This window comes from Leuciscus leuciscus (assembly GCF_965113295.1).
Source record: "Leuciscus leuciscus genome assembly, chromosome: 1".
Classification (NCBI taxonomy): domain Eukaryota; kingdom Metazoa; phylum Chordata; class Actinopteri; order Cypriniformes; family Leuciscidae; genus Leuciscus; species Leuciscus leuciscus.
The window spans coordinates 31,562,298-31,572,176 of NC_138725.1; the positions used below are offsets into that span (position 1 = coordinate 31,562,298).

The following is a 9,879-nucleotide window of genomic DNA, read 5'->3' on the forward strand; positions in this document are numbered from 1 at the left end:
TAACTAGTTTTAAATTAATATTTGTTATTTGCATTTTCTGTGTCCTACATGTTTCACTCAACTCTGTTACTCCTGACATGATTTCCTCCTTTTAAATCAGAGCTTTTCTAAAAATTGTGACATCATCTGGGCTCTTTCTACTGCATGATGGGAAGACAAGAAAATAATCTCAATCCATTGTCTCTGTTTTTACACAAACTGTAGCATTGACTGTATTCATCAACCCTGTTACCAAAGTTACTGTAGGAAGAATCTCTATAACTATGAATAACTTGTATGATATTTGACAAATACAATGTTATCAGTAACTTGGTGTTTACTGATTATTCTTAAAAAAAAAAAAATTGTAAATTATGTTGAAAATGACAAAAATTCTGGTAACATTGTTGCATATTTGGAACCAGATATAAAATAAATGTCAAATAAAACAGTTAAAATAGTATTTAGTTTGATCTGATGTTGACAATCAATATAACATGTCTTTACTGACCATTTGTTGAAAAAAAACAAAAAACAAGAACATTCTGTAACATTTCATAGTGTAACTGTTTATCTAAAAGTGATGAAGAGCTTGAATGTTTCTAACATGAATGTTCTTCAGCATCATGAATGAATGAAGAATAAACACCAACCTCTTTGTTCTTCAGGATCTTCAGTGTGTTTCATTCTGCAGGGTTCTGGATCACTCATGTTCTCACTGTCCTCTTTAATAAACTCAGTCTTTGCAGATTTCAGCTCTTCCTGATGCTTTCATGCTCGTCTTCACTTGTAGACTGATGGGGATATTCCAGCATTTATTGGAGAATTACAGTGGGAGGAGCTTCACTGACCATGTGACTACTGTAGGAGGAGCTTCACTGATGATGTGATTGCAGTGTGGGAGGAGCTGATCTGCCCAAAATAAAAATAAAAATATAAATTACTGAGTTTGTTTTTATAATAAATGACACTTCTAAGCATTTATGCCTGTCTATCTATTCATCGTATCACTGAAACTGAATGCCAATTCATTAATTATTTGTAATGCTAATCCTAACATTATTCTCCTTCTTCATTAAAATGCAGGTATCTAGAAATAAAGAAAATAATATAAATAATTAAAAATTTTCCAAATATAATGGTAAGAAAAACAGTTAAAAGCATAAAGACAGAAATAAACATACTGTACATAGTAGCCAACAAATACCCTCAGTCTGCTGACACCAATGAAATGAGCTTTAAGTGTCAATTTACAGGAGATCTGAAGACATCAGCATAATAAATGAGGTGAAAACAGAAACTATTGTCATGAAATAAGGAGTGTTTTCAGCAGATCTGTTAATATTGATGAGCCTCAGACTATCAACACTCATTCAACAAGCCATTCAGGATCATCAGCAGATCATCTCACTTTATTCTGAGTGTTTGCTGTTAGAAACACATTATTTGAGTCAGGATACATGATAAAAGCCTATAAAACTGCTCTATTTAAAGACTTGATAGAGTTTGATTTTATGAGAACTACATTCATTACAATAAAGTAATTAGATGAAAACAACCATAAAATGTATGTACAGTTATGTACTTATACAACTTATGTTCTTATACAATATTATTTATGTACAGATTTAAAGGGTTAGTTCAAAATTAGTAACCAAAAATTAAAATTCTGTCAGTAATTACTCACCCTCGTGTTCCAACCCAGTAAGACTTTCGTTCATCTTCAGAACACAAATTAAGATATTTTTTATTAAATCTGAGGCTCCTCCATAGGCTTCTATTGTAATTGAAACTTATCGGCCCAGAAAGTTAGTAAAGACAATGTTTAAAATAAATAAATTACTTTAAGGACTCAGTTTCATTGATCATTTAAATTTCATTTTTTAAAAGAAAAGTACTTTACAGTCTAAAAACATTTAAATATAAGATTAAATGGCTCTGAAGGAAAGAAATTTCAGATACGTTTTGAAGTAACACCACAGATGTAATATTGCATAAAAGGTTTAACAATTAAAAGTTAATTGAGCAAAATAATGAAATTCATCACGAGTAGGATTACAAGAAGTATCTACTCTGATAAAAGAACATTTAGAGAAAAACTGCCTGAGGTGGGAGTAAGTCACACATGTTCAAGTCACAAGTAAGTCTCAAGTCCCATACCATCAAGTCTCAAGCAAGTCTATGTCGCAGGACACACAACCAAGTCAAGTCAAGTCAAGTCAAGTCAAGTCAAGTCAAGTCAAGTCAAGTCAAGTCAGTGGTTCACTTCAAGCAAGTCAAGTCGAGTCTTGCTAAGGGTCAAGTCAAGTCGAAGTCAAGTTACAATACCAAACAGAAAAAAAGTAGTTTATATTGGCCTCAAACTTATTTATTTTTCCCTAAAAAATTATTAGCATGCATTTATGATTAACAACATTTGGAATTATTATTATTATAATAACAATGATACAAAATGTTTTGAAGATAAAACATTTGAAGGTAAATTCACAAGTGTGATGCATTAATTATATTGGTTTCATAGTAAATGTCATATTTTTTTTTATGGAACATCACTGGCAGACATTACCTTTCCCATTAAGAGCCAATATTTGACCCCTTAAATTGATTTCCAGGGGCATTTTGTTTCTAACTATGTTCTAACCATTTATTTTTCTAACCATGCATAAACTGCAATTACAACACCATAAATAATGTTATAAGATTAATGATTTATAATTAATTTAGAAAAAAATAGATGCTAAAAAATAATAAATTATATATTTTTAATTATGAAGTTAAAAATAGGTCCGTCTCGCCAAATCACCGTCTTAATGTACGAGTCATAGAAGCATTCATTCAACTGATTTGTTCAAATCAAGTCCGTTCCAAACGGCTACATAATGGCACACAAGTGCCCCGCTCCCTCCAAAGTGCCCACTTCAAGGGCTCTGCCGTCTGCCCTTTTAAGGGAGTAACGTTAGGGCATAGGTAATGCTCACAAGCAATAAAAAACGTCCCAGCCGGGTCCGTCACTTATTGGGTTCCCCGAAAACATTTCCGTTGTGTTCTGTCCTATTTGCAGCGCGTTTCTGTATTTGGTTGTGTTGTGAGTATTTGGAGCACACATGTGTTGTGAAACTGATGAAGATGTTTTCTTAATTTGCAGGTGTTTTTCTATTTGCATGTGTTTTCTTCAGTTGCAGCGCGTTGAGATCTCTCGGCCACCGTAATAAAGCCCTAAACGGCTTAGTCTATTTAACCGATCTTCTATCGCCCTATAATCCATTGCACTCTTTAAGATCACTAAATTCGAGGCTTTTGGTCATACCTAGGATATCTAGGTCCACCAAAGGAGGGAGAGCATTTTCACATTTAGCTCCAAAACTCTGGAATAGTCTTCCTGATACTGTTCGTTGCTCAGACTCGCTCTCCCAGTTTAAAACTAGATTAAAGACGCATCTCTTCAGCCAGGCATTCATATAATACTTTTAATCTTACAGTTAAATCCGACCTCTAGTTCATAAACGCCAGAGGAGAACTGGCCCCCGACTGAGCCTGGGTTCTCCCAAGTTTTTTTTTTTTTTTCTCCATTAGGTCACCTGATGGAGTTTTTTTCGGTTCCTTGCCAATGTTGACTTTGGCTTGCTCAGTTGGGGATATTTGGGGATATTTAATTTAATTAATCAATCAACAATACTATTGATCAGCATTACCAAACGTGGACGTTTTCCACTAGAAACAAACATTGATGTATTGTTTTAATTTAATACTGTGAAGCTGCTTTGATACAATCTATGTTGTGAAAAGCGCTATATAAATAAACTTGACTTGACTTGACTTGACTATTTAGCGCGCTCACCGTGATGTATGTTTTTTCTGGTCTTGTGCAGTGTCACGCAATCGTGCAGAATCTGATGACTGGTGTCAATGGTTCCGTTGCTTTCATTTTGTTCATCAATTGATGTTGCGATGATTTATATGTGGGGATCTACTTAGGCAGGCATACAACACAGCTGCATCATATTCACTCAATCAATCATGTGATCTGTTGTAAGGTCACATGACTAATCAGGAAGTGATAAATGTTTGCTGGCTGCAAGGCAGACTCTTTTCGTGTTGATGCTAGACACTGTTGTGTGAGTTGGGCCCCTTTTCATGCAGGTAAAATTGGTCATTGCAGAGCATGTTTAATCACTGCCAGTAAATTTTAATACTTATTTATTTCATTTGATTAGGGTAATTCTAGAAGCGCGTGTCTACTCTTCACGGAGGACACAGGCTGCTGAATGGAGTTTTAACATTTATGTAATCACCCCAGTGTGTCTCGAGCTGCTGAACTGCACTGGTAAATGCCTTAATATGTACAATTTCTATTGAATGTTTTATAACTGCATTGAAACATGTTTTAACGACTTTCTCTGTCTGTAGCAACGGAACGTTCACCTTTTCTCTGCATGTGTTAATGCGCTGTGGGACAGTTGATCATACTGAAAAGTAGGCTTATATTTTCTAGTTATGTTTTAACTGACTGTTATGCTGTTTAATGAGGTTGTTAACTAACATGCTTGGTTTCTTTTGTAAAGGGACCAGGCCAGCCACTGTTTTCCTGTAATTAATAGGCATTTCTTTACTGTTTCCTGTTGTTTGATTTTTTTGTTTTGTTTGGTTATCCATAATTTTGCCACTCATGTGCTACATTCATAGTATTTCTTATTTTGACTAAGTGTTGCCATTTATGCTGGTGATTCTCCTCTCTAACTATGTCTTCTGCGTAGGTTATCCTTGTACAAGGCCGGATCCACACTGATGCTTTGCCCCTTCTCTTCAGGGGACCATACTGGGAGAGACACTGTATTGGTGTGTATTTATAACTACAACACGGTGTGATATTTTGTAGTGGTATATAAAGATCTTAAGTGTGTAGTGCTTGTTGTGTTGCATGCTTCGACTGGTGTTGGGTTGCTGTCTCCTGTTTCTGTCTCTCCAGGGGCCTCCTGAGCAGGGGTTTTGCATTGGCTGATCCGACCTTCCTAGATTGAGGAAAATCCACCAGTCATTTACCACAGTATTTTTTAAGATTCGTTTTAAATAACTTTTCTACGTCTTTTTGTACTAATGTAATAAATTTTGGAATACATTTACATTTCTTTCTCTTGTTGACTGTCCCTTTGCGGGGATAAATGTATTAGCCACACTACAGTCACGGGAAGAGTTGGGGTTCCCCCTGCCCATCATCAGGGGGTGGCGTAGTCAAACTTGAAATAAGGTATACTGCATGGCAGGTACCACATATATAAAAATGTATATCAAGTCATTCTCGAGTTATACAGTTCAAGTCAAGTCTCGAGTTATTGGATCTCAAGTCAAAGTCAAGTTGAGTCATTTTCTTAATTTAGTCAAGCAAGTCTCAAGTCCTTAAATTTGCGACTCGAGTCTGACTCGAGTCAAGTCATGTGACTCGTAGAGTCCCCCATCTCTGAAAACTGCATTAAAAATATAAATAAACAACCTGTTTCTCACTCTCAACCCGAATTTCCCAGATAGCAACATTATTTCGGCCCAGATCCGGCCCACATCTGGCACTTGTGGAATGCGGATCTGGCCCACATGCAGCGTGGAATGACGGCACTTGGGTGGCCCACTCCTGTTTGCCAGATCTGGGCCACAAGCAGGCCATAGCAATGCCACATGTCAACCAAGAGCAAAGAAATAAACCAGAACTGGACCTTATCTGAGCCACAAAATCTGTGTATATTAAATATGGAGTCATCTCATCCTTAATAAGCCTGTTAACAAGCAGAATCCCTGAAGGAAAGAAGAGAACAGAAAAAGAGACAAGCAGAAACACAAGAACTACAACTGACTTCAGCCACAGTCTTAGATGAAATCAACTGAAGAGAAAAGAAGACATTAAATCTGTGAAGATCTCAGCAGAGGAGGATTAAACAACTCCACAAACAGCATTACCAGCTTCACTTATTACTAACCAGACTGACTTTATTCCTGTCAGATGTCTACAGAAGTTTTTATTGATAATGAACAGAGGTTTAACTCTAATATGTTTCATTTGAAGTCACCATAAGAGTGACTAGTGTTTCCATTAGTTGGGATCTTAACTCTTATTATATATTTTGTCTTTCTTTGGCCGCTGTGACAGTGTGTGTGTCAAACACATTTACAGCAGCAAAGAAAGCTAAAGTGAAATGAGATCAGGTGATGATGGTTACCTGTTTATGGTATTATAATCATCCTTTTTCCTTTTTCACTGATGTTTTTGGAATCCAACAATTGTGTTGATCCATTAATATCTTCACATCACAAACTGTGTTTTACTGCACCACCCAAGTGCCGTCATTCCACGCTGCATGTGGGCCAGATCCGCATTCCACAAGTGCCAGATGTGGGCCGGATCTGGGCCGAAACAATGTTGCTATCTGGGTTGTAATGCAATCACAAGCTCATAGACAAATGAGAGTGAACCAGCTGCAGTGGAACATACTGAACTGAACTAAAGTCAAGTCAAGTCAAGTCATCTTCATTTATATAGTGCTTTTAACAATGTAGATTGTTTCAAAGCAGCTTTACAGAGATAAAGCAATCGGCCCCTGGAAGAACTGACACTTTAAGAGCTGAACACAGTATTTCCAGTATTTCTCCCCCATCTCCTCTGGACATGAATTGCCATCATTAATAGAATTTGAATTATTTACATACAAAATATGATTTACTGTTACAATCCCTTTTATTCGTCCTAAAACCTAACCTGGATGTGCTGGGTATCCTCCTTGGACTATCTGAACTTAATGGTGTGTCTGTGCTTTCTTGCCCTGTATTCTGCCTTATATATTCTCCAGTTATTCCTTGCTTCTCTCTTACCCCTCGCTGCAAGATCTCCTATTCTCAGTCTTTTTTTGCACTGAATGTTTTTTAAATAGGTCTGCTCTTTTGAAGGAACTCTGCTCTTCGCACTGGGTCTGTCTATAAAGACACTGCTTTTCAGCAGCATTTGATCTTGCCATACCTGACAAGAGAGATACAGTTATATGATTATGGATGTCCTATGTGTTTTATTAAAAAAAAAATTATACATTTCTGGTTGTATATTGTCTGTGGAGTTACTATAGAGTCTGTGGTGTTACCAAGGAAGACAGTCACACCACAGACAAATTAGCCTAAATCCAGACTTTTCTAAAAATGGAGGCTGTCATCATGATGATGTCAAGATCAGGAGACATTTTGTTATGCATTTATATATATTTTTTTATTAAAATATGTCAAATCTTATTTACAAGTTATTAACATAACACCACAAACACTAATAAAGTGTGACACATGAAATTGTCAGCAATTTAGCTACCTTGAAGAAAATGTATGTTTATTTCAGAAGGAAGACGCCAGAAAAGACGTACAAGTATCGCTGTGATCGATGAAAACAATACAGAAATGAGCCTATCGCTTGTAACACTTGTGTGTTACACACATAATTCAGTACTATTTTATCTGTATAGTTTGATATTGTTTGTACATCTGTATTGAGAGTGAGGAGTTGTCGTCATGGTACAGAGCCCCTCCCCTCGATATCACGGTATCTCGCGGGATCCTCACCCTCTCCGCCATGTTGGCAGGATTCCGGCGGCAAAACATGATTGTTTACGTGTGTTGTTAACTCGGTAGTAGAGGAGGTTCTAGCAATTCCGCACTGTTTTACCATGCCTGGAAGTCACTGCTGCGTTAAAAACTGCTCCAGTACCTCACACGATACATATGGAAAACATAGGAACAATGGAATACAGTTTTTTAGGTTACCGAAATGGACACAGCATCAGGGAGAGCAAGTCTCTGACCTGATGAGGAGACGCCGGATTGCTTGGTTGGCTGCAATAAGAAGAAAGGACCTTACTTTCGATCTCACCCCCCAGTCAATGAGAGTGTGTTCTCTGCATTTTCACTCGGGTACGTTCTCTAAAAAATGTCTTTATGTTGTTGTCTCTTAAAGCTACAAAGTGTAGGTTACCTAATGTTGCAAACCCTGAAGTGCATCTGAAGTTGCTGCCTAGCTAACTATCTAACAAACTGTTGCCTCTTCGAAAATGCTCAATGGCCAACCATTAATGTTAATTAAAAAGTAGTTGAGATTCTGCTCATGACATTATGCTACCTTGTTGGTGGAATATTGTTGGTGGAATATGGTCGCTGTAGTGCGTTTGTCTCTGTCTCTTTGTTCTCTACACCAGTGGGTTCCCAACCTTTTTTTGAGCCCTTTTGTCATAGCATGAGTAGCGTTACCCTCTCAGGCTTTATCTTTATTTTGCATGTGTTCTGCGATGGATTTGCCTGTGTAAAGAAAGGATTACATAGATTTTTTTCATAATTTAATTATTCTGTTGTAGGTAAACCATCATATGAGATGTTGGAGAACCAGCATGACTGGACACCATCCCTGCGGTTAGGCCACAATGATGTTAAAGAAACAGATGGAGCGAGATATCAGCGGCAAGTAAAGCGCAGGACCCAGCATCTGGAGCGGCCACCACCGCCAGCCCAGTACCAGCAGTCGCCATCGCCAGCCCAGGACCACCAGCAGCCGCCACCGCCAGCCCAGGACCACCAGCAGTCGCCATCGCCAGCCCAGGACCACCAGCAGCCGCCACCGCCAGCCCAGGACCACCAGCAGCCGTCATCGCCAGCCCAGGACCACCGCCAGCCCAGGACCACCAGCAGCCGCCATTGCCAACCCAGGACCACCATCAGCTGCCACCGCCAGCCCAGGACCACCAGCATCCGCCATCGCCAGCCCAGGACCACCAGCAGTCGCAACCGCCAGCCCAGGACCACCATCAGCCACCACCGCCAGCCCAGGACCACCATCAGCCGCCATCGCCAGCCCAGGACCACCATCAGCCGCCACCGCCAGCCCAAGACCACCAGCAGCCGCCATCGCCAGCCCAGGACCACCATCAGCCGCCACCGCCAGCCCAGGACCACCATCAGCCGCCATCGCCAGCCCAGGACCACCAGCAGCCGCCATCGCCAGCCCAGGACCACCAGCAGTCGCAACCGCCAGCCCAGGACCACCAGCAGCCGCCATCGCCAGCCCAGGACCAGCAGCAGTCGCCACCGCCAGCCCAGGACCACCAGCAGCCGCCATTTGCCAGCCCAGGACCAGCAGCAGTCGCCACCGCCAGCCCAGGACATTGAATGTGGACTCTGCACATCTAGACGAGATGTTATCAACAATCTTTTGGAAGAAAACAGAGAGCTGAAGCGGGAGCTTGATGAGTACCGGATGAATGAGAACTTTCTGAGTGGTGATGATAACACAGTGAAGTAGTACACAGGGCTTCCAAACGTTGCATTGTTCCAGATACTTCTACTCACCCTCACTCCATATCTGCCTCAAGGTAGGATTAAGAAGCTCTCACCCTTCCAGCTTGTCCTATTGACTTTAATGTGCCTCAGACTAGACCTTCCAATACAGCACATCAGCCATCTGTTTAGAGTACATAGGACAACAGTCGTCGATGCCTTTCACCATACCCTTGGAGTGATGTACGCACAGCTGTGTCCATTGGTGCACTGGCCAAGCAGGGAATGCTTATTGACCAGTATGCCACACCAGTTTGTGGAGTCATTTGGGAAAAATGTAACTGCCATTGTGGATTGCATTGAGGTGTTCATCGAGAAACCCTCAAATGTACTGGCAAGGGCACAGACTTTCTCTCAATACAAACACGCATACACCATGAAATACCTAATTGTGATCACGCCCCAGGGTGTCGTTTCCTTCATATCGAACGGCTGGGCGCACAAGTGACAAGCATGTAACTGAGCAAAGTGGTTTCCTGAACAAACTGTTACCAGGTGACATTGTGCTGGCAGATAGAGGCTTTAGAGGTGATTGGTATTGTGCGCAACAAATTC

The 9,879-nt window shown here is 40.1% G+C and overlaps 1 long non-coding RNA gene across 2 annotated transcripts; it reads left to right on the forward strand.

The window, feature by feature from the left end:
- Positions 1–3,943: 3,943 nt before the first annotated feature.
- Positions 3,944–5,095, forward strand: LOC309474091. Of its 2 annotated transcripts, XR_014197212.1 has the most exons (4): positions 3,944–4,119; positions 4,194–4,303; positions 4,387–4,452; positions 4,734–5,095. It is a non-coding gene; the product is annotated as an uncharacterized lncRNA (long non-coding RNA). The 2 variants fall into 2 exon arrangements; XR_014197211.1 differs by having other exon boundaries at positions 3,944–4,303.
- The last annotated feature ends 4,784 nt before the right edge of the window (positions 5,096–9,879 follow it).